Genomic DNA, 12,019 nt, shown 5'->3' with positions numbered 1-12,019 from the left:
GAGCCATTTTAAAGGGACAGCTCTATAGCAAATAGTCCTGTTGTAATACTATCTCCATAGAACACTCAGAAAAAAAAGAACTCACATTTTCAAGTAATATTTTTAAATTGCTGATTTGGGTGTCAACCAGGCCCACTAAGCTTTATGGAGAAGCTGCTTTAGTTTCTGCAGGGAATGACACTATTTTTGATATGTTTTTTAAAAAGGAAGGCAGAAGAAAGAAGAGGCGAAGACGTTTGCCACACCTTAGATGAGCTTGTAGCTTATAACAAGTAGCCTAGAGCTTCTTAGAAGTGAGTCCTGTATAATAATTATTTGGATTAGACCAAGCTTGGTTATTCCAGCTGGGTGATAGTCCCTCTTTGTGATTTTCCCTCTTGGTGATTGCACACATTCCTCCTTTCTGGGTGATTACCAAATGTTCTGTGAGCAGATGGAGGCCATGGGAATGTAGAGTGAAATGAGCAGCTCCTGAGACCACCTAGCCTCTCCTCACCACCACTGACTTCCCCTGCTAAGGACCAGAGGACAAAGCTGCAGAAGGTATATTACCTTGATAGTTTCTAACCATCCTTACCTCCCAAAGGTAACTGTGAATAGAACCCGAGGAGCAACCAGAGGTCCCAGGTGCTGGTTTTTTCTTCTCTTCCCAAGTGAAGAGGTCAGAACCCGAGGAGCAACCAGAGGTCCCAGGTGCTGGTTTTTTCTTCTCTTCCCAAGTGAAGAGGTCAGAATAACACAGGCAGGCTGGTAGAGGCAAGCTCTCCCCACAGGTTCTTATTATTTTGACCTCAATATCTTGATCCATTTTGTGCTTTGTCTCAGAAAGTGGAAACCAAAGACATGGGGTAGAAATGGTTGGAGTTTCAAAATGCCATGGACCAGGATGTGGGAATGGTGATACTCTAGGAAGCAACATGTGCTGCTGGTATTGACTCAGGGTTAGTTCTACTTAATGTGCTCTGGAACCACATGTTCTGAGGAAGAGATGATGGTGGTTGAGTAGTTGGAGAAAGCCAGCAAGGGGGTGCATGGAGATAGTTCACAACAGTGTGGCTATGCCTGAGGACCTTGACAAGGCTACAAATATCTCAGGAGCCCCCACCCTCACCCAAACAGGTACTAAAGAGCTTCAAGGAAGTTCTGTAACCCTTTGTCCAACATCTGTGGGAAAAAGCTCTAAGGACTCCTAATCACCAGGTCATATACTAGTAATGTAACCCAAGTGTCTGCATTCTAGATAACTCCCAAGTCATCTAATCTTCTGAGGTCATACTCTTAAAATACCAATACAGCTTGATCTTTCCCCAGCTAACATTACTATGGGCAGCCCAGATTCACCCCACAACCCCTTCCCTCTTTTCTCCAGTATTTCTAGAAAAAAAATTAATGTCCCATTCAGTATTGAGACAGTTTACTCCATGACCTAGTTCTCTACTCTCTCCTGGCTCCCAGGAATCATTTTAGCTCCTATGGGAGCTGTCTTGCTTGGTACCACTTTTGCCAAGTCTGGATATTGCTATTCTTTCTTCATTCCTCAAGACACCACTCAGAAAGTATTCTGAACAGCAGACATGAGAAAAATTTCTGGGAGTTAGGAAGAGAATTACAATGCAGAAAAATGTCTAAGGAAAAGAAAAGAGTCAAACATTTAAAAAGAGATCTCCTGTGATCCATCCTATTTTTAAGCTTAACCTCCCTGTCCTAAAGCTTCTTCTGAGAATCTTCCATTCTACTTTGTGTCCTGTACTAGACCTCCTTGAAAAGCCAAAAGTTTTGTTCTTTAAGTAAGGAAAACAATTAAGTTCTCTTGTTCAACTTGGATCTAGGCTGTAGCCCAGGGATACCAGAAGTGTTCATTGCCTATGACCATGAAAACTTATTAAGTCATGGTAGATGTGGGATAAAGGTCTTGTCTTGCTAGACTCACAGTGTGAGCTCCGAACCACTTCCTCATACTGCTTTCTGACTTTTCCTTCACTCTCCAGGCTCAGCAGGGAAATGAAGAGACAAGAAAGGAAAGCAGGGGAGGAAATTCTCTTTCTCCATCTCTCTCCATAAGGCAGAAGTCATCAATGAGAACCAAACATTTCATCCAAAAGAATATATCCATGCCTATACACATTCCTTAGTTGTCTGCCTCAGCCTTGATTCGCCATGACTCCAGTCATGATCAAACTGGGAATGCAGACCGGGACTGGTTCTGCTGTCTCATATATGAGCTACTTAGAGTGTAGACAACTTCAGCTGAGCCATTAAAGTTGTCACATTGGCACATGACTGGGACTGCTAAAAGTGTCCTACTACTTTGTCCCCTGGACTCTCTCTGCTCAGTTCCCTTTGCTCTACTCTGAGTTTGTAAATGTTTCACATACACTCACTGAGTAAATGTTTACACTGAACCTTTACATAGAACCCAGAAAAACTCCCTAATCCATAAAAGTGTCTAGCCAAAACAAGCCCCCTGCATCTAAGGGATGCCCAGGCCCCTGCCTGCGTGCTGAATGGCTCCTGGCCTGGCTGCAGCCGACAAGCGTCTGTGTTTGTGGTTTTTGTGAGGTTTTCACTGTGAGGACTTTCATCCAGGTTGAGTACAATCATCTTTCATGATTCCCATAAATCAGAAAACTGCATATGTCAGAGAGTTAGGTCGCTCTGGGGGCTCCTGTCTGGAGTTTAAGAAACAAACAAACAAAAAAGGCACGTTATATGCAGTGAAAGAAGCAGCGGGGAGGAACGTTATGAATTGTGTTTTGAAAAATTCAGCTCAACAGTTCTAATAGGGCTAATATTTAGGCTACAATGTTTGGCTGGATTGATTATGCAATTTATCTTCCTGCAAGCAGATGCATTTCTACCCCAGAGCCAATTTATTTTTATGGAGTTAAATTAGTCAGTATTTATAAGCTGAAGAGGTTTCAAAAAGGCTGTTTCAGGAAGGTGCCATTACTTTTTCCATTAGTATGTTTGCCTTTCGATCATTCTGGATTGCTTTTGTTTGATTGTGGTTTCTGGATAAAACAGTGGGCACCATTTGTAAGCTTGGGCAAGATAAATTTAGCCGACTGAGTACTTGGATCATTCATCTTCAAATGGAGGTGACAGATTGGGAAACTTTTGGCTGGGCAAGAATATGTGGGGTGGAGGCCTGAGTCAGCTGTGCAAATATAACCAAATGTTACCTGGATATAGGTTTTAATTAATGGCAGAAAGGGGAAGAGTACTTCATTTTCACCATGGCTTGGATCCCTTTCCTGTATTTCTTTTCTCAGATCTAAAGGGAGACATGCAAAGGAAATTACCTGATTAAACACCTGATATGACAGATGCCAAAATTACGTAAAGACCCACTTCTTGGCCTCCCACCCCAGTTTTTCCAAAGTTACCCATCCTTTCTTACTCCTTTCTATTCACCTTCATCTTCAGCAAACAAATACTAGTGACCTTAGGGGAGAACATCATAGAATCATAGAATGTTTAGCTGAATGATCTGTGCTATCATTTGTTGAGCAACCAGCTTTTACAAAATGGAAAACAAGAGAAATAGAAAATTTGACCAAAGCCATAAAAAGGGCATGAGATTTAGGGCTAGAACTCTATAGACTCTGCGGCCTCCCTTGTGTCTACACAGGACACAGCAAAGGTGAGGCATCGGTTTGAGAGGGTGGAAGTTAGACGTGGCAGGCTGAACTCACCACCCCGATATTAAACCTTCTGCTTTTTCCATTTACCATTTACCATGGAGAGGAAGAAACCATACCAAGATAACACACCTACCCATCTTCAGTTAGTTAAAGACCAGGCTGCAGAGTTTCTTTGCCAGGCCTAGGCTGCTCTAGGAGCAAGAGTTTCTGGAACATTTCTCCCTATTTCTCTCTCCTCCTGGTTCCTGACTGGCTAGTATAGTGTTCTTCTAGTACCCAATAACCAGAAATCACTTATGCTTCTACCAAAATGCCTTATTTGTATCTAGATCTAGCAGAATTCATCCAAATACTTGTAAATTATAAGACTCAGGAAAGAAAAGGCAACTTTTTCGACCACAGAAAAAATATCAAGTGCCATGTCACCCTCCTCTTCCCAGGTGCTTTCTTTAACTGTGATTACTATGCTCTCCAAGTACCAGCTCTTGTTTTCTGCTCAGCATCTTCACTTCTTTCTGCATCTACCAGACAGGGACCAAATAAGCTGCCTGATTTGTCCCCTCAGAGTTATGTAAAAAATTTACAGCATGCAAAATAAAGAGCCATGTTGTTTAGATACAATGTTTTAGTTCCTATAATGCATTCCAAAATACTAATTGCTAATAATAAATCTGTGGACACTGACTCAAACCAACTTTGTCAAAAAGAAAACAGGTTCTAGTCTCAAATCTGCCACTAATTACATGTGTGACCATAAGCAAATGACAACCTCGAATAATAATTTTCTTTTCTGTAAAATTGAGATGAGAATAGTAACCTATAGAGTAGCATTTATTGGGCTCTTTCTGGGTCTCTGGACAATGGGGACCTGGGTCTCTGAACAAGGTGAAATGCCTACCTTCAGGAAAATCACCAAAAGAAAAGTTGCCATTCTTCCACTAAACTAAGAGTCAGTATTCAAGAACATTAGAATATTATATCCTGATGATTTGAAAGCTACTTGTCGGGCTAAGAAAAATCTATTTTGTATTTTAAATGGAGAAAATTGAGAATTATTTGAAAAACCTTACACTATTTTCCAATTATAACTAAATAAAGCAGAGCAAATGTAGCAAACTTTGAAACTCTGTAATATTGGAATTTGGGGCTGAATGTTTTTTGTAGGTTGTACTTAAAATGAAAATATTGGTTAGTAGACAAGATTAAACAATCCCTAAACAGTATTGTCTCTCAGTCAGACAAAGGAAGAAGAGTTAATAATGTTCTTGAAGCTCTAAATATAGAGTCAGAGTTTCTATGTCATAGTGTTTTCATTGCTTGGGGGAGGTAGACAGGGTCAAATATGTGGTGACAGAAAGAAAAATAACTATGGGAGGTGAACGCATGGTATAAATATATATATGCCTTACAGTTAAAGTGTACAAGTGTTTTCCTTGCATTTGCTGAGTGCCTAACACTGTGCCAACTGTTGCAGGACATAAAGAAAATGGCAACCTACAGCTTTGCCCCGACTGAAAGAATCTTGATAGGAAGTCAAGACATACATAGGAAATGATGCAGTTCAACATGGCGGCACCAGAAAGACTTAGGAAGTAATGAATGTTCTTGCTATCAGGAAGGGACTTTGGCAAAGGTCGCGGTCGTAGCCAGAGAAATTAGCAATGGCCTAAAGGAGGTGCTGGGCCTCTAGGGTGGTAGGTTATGGATGTTTGTGCCAAGAGAAGGGCCAGTAGCAGAGGGATACTTTGAGGAAGGGAAAGTGGCTGGCCGTATGAGTCCTACACAACCTGGTATCTGGCTGCCTTTGATCTCTTCCCCAGCACTCTCCTGTTGCTCAACACACTCCAGCCCCATTGGTCTTTATACTGTTTCTTGACCACCACAGACTTTGGGTCAGGACTTTGCACCTGTTGCTATCTTTTACCGGATTATTCATCCCAATAGCCACATGGCCCACTCCCTTCTCCCTTCCTTCAAGTCCTCCTTTGAATGTCAGAAAAGCTTTTCCCTGACCATTCCCACCTCCAACTCAGCTCTCCCTATTCCTTTTTCCTGGTTTAGTTTTCCCCATAACATTTATCATCATTTGACGGGCTCCCGAAATGTGTGCCCTGCAAAAGTAGAGATTTGTGTCTGCTTTGCCCACTGCCAGATATCTTGCTCCTAGAACACTGTAGGGAATACAGTAGTTTTCTAATTAGTATCTGTGCAATAGATGAATGTTGCTTTCTATGGTTTTGAAAATAACCATCAGCCTTCTCCCCAAATGTTTGCAACTCAGCGTACCATTGGATTTTTTTTCCCATGGCAACAAAGCTCTGATTATCATAAAGCCAACTGAAAAATATCATTTGCTTTACCAACATTTGCTCTATTACATCTATTCCATAAGCCAAGAAATAGATTTATTTGCAAAATTTCTGCAGAAAAATAACCAAGACTGTCGCCAGCCATCTAGAAACCTCTTATTCATAAGGATTCCCTAAAGAATGTGTTTTGCCATTGTATAAATGGCCTGTATTCCTAGGAAATTTAGTAAATAATGCATTTTTTTTTTGAGCCAAGGTAGAAACTACTACCTTGTTGAGGAAAATCCAACAAATTTGCATTATCATGGTCAACTGTCTAGCTTTCACTAAGTTCCTTGAGGACTAGGTCCTACATTTCTACAGTGAATGCTTTTTCTCAAGGAAATGAATTTTTCTCAGGGCTTCCCCAGCAAGCACAGATAGGGCTCTAGGGAGTTCTTATATCAGGACAAGCATCTGCTCTAAAAGGTCAAAGAGTCAGAGGTGCAGGCACAGAGGAGGTGACAGACCAGCTAGGGAAACATCTGCTGACTGCCCGGCACATGTGGCCAGGACCAGACTGTGTTGGAGGTAAAAACCACTAATTAGTCTCTCCACTTGGAAACAAAGATTCCCTGGGTCCTTGGCTTAAGCAAAATCCAAAAAATTAAAAAGAAAAAAAAAAGATGCATTATATTAAACAGCATAGAGTTTGTTTTATAATACTAAAATCAAAAGTACCATGAAGTCCTCCTTCTCCTCCCCGGAGCCTGTCCCACCCCTTCCTTAACCATCCAAAATCAGCAGAGACTCAGGAGATTAGAAGAGCTTCAATCTCTCCCCTTGGGGTGAAGCAGTTCTAGCACAAAGGCCTATCTCCTCCCCAGAAATTAATTCTCTCCTAGCTCTATTATAAATCTCCATTGCAAGAAGTAGTTTCAAAGGCAGTGTAAACCTTTCTAAGGGATTTATGTAAACCGGCTAGTGACCCAAAGTTTCTCGACAAAAACTCCCATCCCCAGGAGGTAGCAGGGCTCCACTGGGCTCACAGAACTTTCCAATCTCATCTGCTCAGCAACAAGAAAGGCAAGGAACCTTAAAGGGGCTTTATCAGCCAGTAAGAGCTGTTGGCCTCTTGTTGCTCTTTCTGGGTCCTGCCAAGAATGACATCATCTCACTGGATTATTAGCAGGCCCTATCAGCAAACACTATCCCATCAGTCACATCAAAGCTGCCCCACATATGTTCATGCTGGTCAGGAAGCCAGTTTCTATCAGCTTCATGCCCTGCTTAAAAAATTCCTGAGATGGTCTCCTGAATGGAAAAAGTCACTACTAATATTATTTTTTGGACATAAAGGGAATATTCAGCAGGACACCATGATAACAGAGCATATGATTATAGAGATCTGCATATACCTCTGGTCAAGCTTTTTCTCCTAGAATCAAAATAAAGCAAGATAAAAACCAGAATTTATGGTAAGCACCTGAATTAACACAACCAACCTCTAAGATGAGAGTCACAAAGCTTGTAAAGAGATGGATATTTCTTGTCTTCTCTTGCTTAAGTATACCAGCCTATGGAAGAAATGCCCCAGAGCAAGGGGGTTAGTGTGCGTGATTTTATGGGTAGAAAATAACAGAAATGGTACACTTCTGGGAGACATTCTCTATCCAGTCCTGGCACCCGGTGAATTAATCGAGGCGAATAAGTCTTCATGCCTAGATGGGCATTTCAGTGAATATCAGCGCAGTGAAGGAGGTTAGAAATCCTTTATCCCAACACCTCATTCTGGAATTCAATTTAACTAGAAAAGTGGAGTCCGAGGCTTAGAAAAGTTAAAATCCCTCTAGACAGCTACCTAGCTAACTGGTAGTGGAGTCGAGCCTAGGACCAAAGGCTCAATCTAGCATGAGGAGTTTACTACCAAGATGGATGGTTCAACTGGTAAGGAAAAGAGGAGTGTAATTAGTTGTTTTAATAATACGATCACCAGGCTAAAAAGTACAGAACAGTGTTCCTGCCTCTAAGGCATAACTGACCTCCTTCTGAATCTCATGAGAGCATCTCCCATCTCTCTAAGTGTAGAACCATGCATAATGCTATAGTGTGGGGCTTTCTTGCAGGGGACATGTGGCCAGAACTTTATCATCATGCTGGTATGCTTTTTTCTCCTTCCATCCCCATAAGAGAACCCGCCTCCCTTTTCCAGCCAAGCTCCTTTTAAAGAACATCAAGGGAGAAAACATCTTCTTTCTCTGCAGTCAGTCTGTCTGTCAGTTCATGTGCCAATCTGCTGCTGAGGGCCTGCTATGTGCTGGGCTCTGGGAACCCTGCGTGTTTGAGCAAGGATGAAAAGAAACAGCCTTAAAACTGGCATAAACTACATGAATTTTCTGAACACTAAACAAAAATGCATCTTACAGCATCACTAACTATACCTATTGAAAAATAAAGTGGTTTTTATAGGGTCATGATTTTCAAAACACTAATGAACTAAATTAATTTGAATCAGAATTAAACCTATATGTCTTCCGAAACTTTTGAATTAGATAGAATACTGTGTTAGACTAGAAACTTCAAGATGTAGACATCAAGACATGATTAAACATGCAAGGATTTATTAGGTGAAACGCCTGGGCAAGAAAATGTGGAGAGAGTCAGAGTAAGCGGGAGCACTTGTCTTCAGGCTGTCATATGGGTCTGACCCTGAAGACAGAAGAGGGGACAGGGCAGAGCAGGACAGGGAGGGTGGATGGAAGCATCCTACACTGCTCTGCAGTGTAAGGAAGGTTGAGTAAGGTTGTCGGGGAGCCCACAAGCCAAACATCAGCTGTCGCAGGAGTCCCATCATTCCTGGGAACAGACTGTATTAACATCACCATCTATACTCAGACACTGGCCAGAAGCCACCTGTGGGAAGTGTGGCCTCAATGCAGATATGGGAATGGATATGAGTTCAGCAGCTGGGGCCTGTGGTCAGTTAAGCTCCCCATGGCAACCCTGAGGCACATTCTTCTGGCTGCCACGGACATCAAATATCAAGGCCGTGTAGAAGAGTAGTGGACAGAATCTGTCCTGGAATCAGACTACCTGTTTTTGAGTTCTGGCTCTGATCTTACTAGTGATATGACCTTGGGCAAGTTACTTAACCTTGTGCCATGACTCAATTCCCTTAGTTCTAAAATTTGGGTAATAGTGGTACTGACTTTGTAGTATTGTGGGGCTTAAGTAATTAATCAGTGTAAAGTACTTGGAGCTCTGCTAAATTCAGAGCATAAATGCTCAATAAATGTTAGCTTTTATTATTAAACTCCATTTTTGTTGTGGTCTGTTATGGGTTAAATCGTGCTCCCCACCAAAAAAAGATATGTTGTAGCCTTAACCTCCAGTACCTCTAAATATGACCCTATTGGAGACAGAGTATTTATAGAGGTCATTATGTTAAAATGAATTTTTTTTTTTTTTTTTTTAAGGATGGGTTCTAATCCAATATGGCTGGTATCCTTCTAAAGAGAGGAAATTTGGACACAGAAACAGATACCCACAGAGGAAAGACAGACAATGTGAAGATAATCAATGTGAAGACAATGTGAAGATATTCAGGGAGAAGACAACCAAGCCAAGCAAGAGGCCTGGAGCAGTTCCTTCCCTCACGACTCTCAGGAGGAAGCAACCTGGCTGGTACCTAGGTTTTGGACTTCTGGCCTCCAGAACTGAGATAGTACATGTCTACTGTTTAAGGCACCCAGGCTGTGGCACTTTGTTACGATAGCCCTAGCAAACTAACACGTGATCCACTCTTAAATTCTGAAACTGGTCCTTTCTGAAAAAGTTCGGAGTGAGAGCACTTGTCTGAAGTGGGTGCACTGGCCCATGGCCCGAAGGGACTGCATGCGGCAGCTCTTCTAGCATTTTAGGTGGGGGGCATTTCCAGCGTCAGACCCAGTCAGGCGGCACCTCCTTCTTCATCGCTGCACAGGGCCCCACGTGCGGGTTCCCACCCACCGAGGGACGACGCCAGGTCTTCGCTGTTATTTTAGACCATGTACAGTTTAACCCACAGTGACAAACTTAGAAACTGACATGTGCCCATAATTGCTATGACCTGGCTCCCGCACTGCTAGAGACGGAAAATGCTGAGTTTACTCAGGAGTGGATGCTCCACAAAAGGAGCAGATTAAAAAATTCGAGATGAGGCTTGCTGTGATTTCACGTGAGTTCACCTGAAAACATGTGGTCAGATAAAATGGGTTCATTAAGGTGATTTGGGGGACTTTTAAAACTCAATCAGAATCTAATTTCTCCATCCAAAATACAATAGGATTTTATTTTATGTGAACAAATGTCTCAGCTAAGAGGTTTAGGGTTAGAAGGGGGAAAAATGAAAAAAAAAAAAAAAGTAACATTTCTCTGTTGTTCTCTGTGGTTGTCTGAGAGTCAGAGTCTGTTTCAGTTTGACCACTTTGGTTCTTTCCATCATCTAAATGGGATCAATTTCTCAGTGTGCCTCTCATACTATTTAAAACAAGAATTCACTGTTACCTGGTTAGCTAGATTGTAGACACTCCCGGAGACCTCACAACTGAGGTCAGAGCAAGAACCATCTCTAGTCTATGGCCATGCCACCCTGAACAAGCCCGATCCCATCTGATCTCGGAAACTAAGCAGGGTCGGGCCTGGTTAATACTTAGACGGGAGACCACCTAGGAAGATCAGGTGCTGTAGGCAAAAAAAGAAAAAAAAAAAGAAATTGTAAGCTGACAAGGTCCTTGCAATCTGTGAGGTCAACCAAGGGTTGCCTTACCTAAAAAAAAAAAAAAAAAAAAAAAAAAAAAATTGAAAATAAAAAAATAAATAAGTAAATCCACCTCTCCACCTCAAGGGACAATACCCTTTCCTTCCTTTAGCTGGACTGGGCATCTCCTAGAAAAGCCTATTAGATCCAAGAAGCATGTGAGCAAAGGAGTAAGTGTGCCTGGGGTGGAAGTAACCTGAGGTCATCTTACAAACAGCAGATCATGCCTTGTCTCTTGAATTGGTAAGTACCTGCCACTCTAGATGGGTAATGGGTAAGAAGCTAGTCCAAGTGAGGTGATTATTTTTTTAGAAACTTAATTTTCAAAGGGTTTGCAGGAAGAACTGAATGCATGAGGTTGATGGATAAGCGTTGGATATTTCCAGGGTTAAAAAAAAAAAAAAATGCCTACAGGAACAGTATCTCTCAGTTAAGTAGATCTGGCCAAGGTAGGGGGTGATGAAGCTTGTGAGAGCATAACTCTTTCTCCTCTCCCACCTTTCTGTCTCTCCTGGCTGGGATTCACAGTGGTAAATTTATTACTTATTTTATCATCTGAAGCCAGAGAGTAGATGAGTAAGATCAATCCTTGTGTCCTAACAGATTTAGGGCAGAGGGTGTGGACTAGGAGAGAGTAAATGATTGGTTCTCAACACTGGCTGCACATCAGAATCACCTGGAGAGCATTTTAAAATATCTTTCCCAGTTGTAGCTCCACATATTTGGATTTAAAAGCGCTGGCCTGGGGCTCAGTCAAAGGTAGCTTTTAAAAACTCCCCAGGCAACTCTAAAGTGCAGACCGGTTTGAAAACCAATGAAGTAGATCTTCACCTCAGGCAGCTAAGTAGAAACCCAGAAAAATTGTTTCTCTGTCACCGAGTGCAGCCGTAGCCCAGTTGCCTTCACCAATGGAGAAGCTTCGAGAAATGAAGGAACCCAGCCCAGCTGAGGGAGACTCTGAGGATGTAAGGATGCCAGACGAGTGTCCCTTAGTCAGATTGTATGGTACCACTGGAATCAGGAAGTCTGCAGAGATTGCATTAAAGGGCAGGAACTGGAGCGAAAGGGGGAATGTGGAACTTGTTGTGCAAGCAGAGAGAGGTCTACGAGTTTTCGCCAAAAAGGAGGAAGGTAGAAGTGGGTGTTAGAGAGCTTGAGTCTAAAGCTGTTAAGAGGCAAGAAGGTGTATAGTCCTCTCTGAGAGTCTAAGAGGAGAGACACCGCCCACAGCTGGTGGCACTAGGGACCTTCTCTCCTGTCCCAGCATCACAGCGCACACAGAATTAATT

The 12,019-nt window shown here is 42.2% G+C and overlaps 1 long non-coding RNA gene and 1 pseudogene across 2 annotated transcripts in view; one reads left to right on the top strand and one right to left on the bottom strand.

Annotated features, from left to right (window-relative positions):
- Window positions 1-12,019, bottom strand: part of LOC107498718 — a 378,194-nt gene that overhangs the window by 121,530 nt on the left and 244,645 nt on the right. The gene's annotated exons all lie outside the window — the stretch shown is intronic.
- Window positions 10,545-10,663, top strand: LOC118607459 (annotated as a pseudogene).

Source organism: Rousettus aegyptiacus, unplaced genomic scaffold (assembly GCF_014176215.1).
Source record: "Rousettus aegyptiacus isolate mRouAeg1 unplaced genomic scaffold, mRouAeg1.p scaffold_m13_p_8, whole genome shotgun sequence".
Classification (NCBI taxonomy): domain Eukaryota; kingdom Metazoa; phylum Chordata; class Mammalia; order Chiroptera; family Pteropodidae; genus Rousettus; species Rousettus aegyptiacus.
The sequence above is the reverse complement of the archived record's forward strand: the minus strand, read 5'-3'. Positions and strand labels throughout refer to the sequence as shown.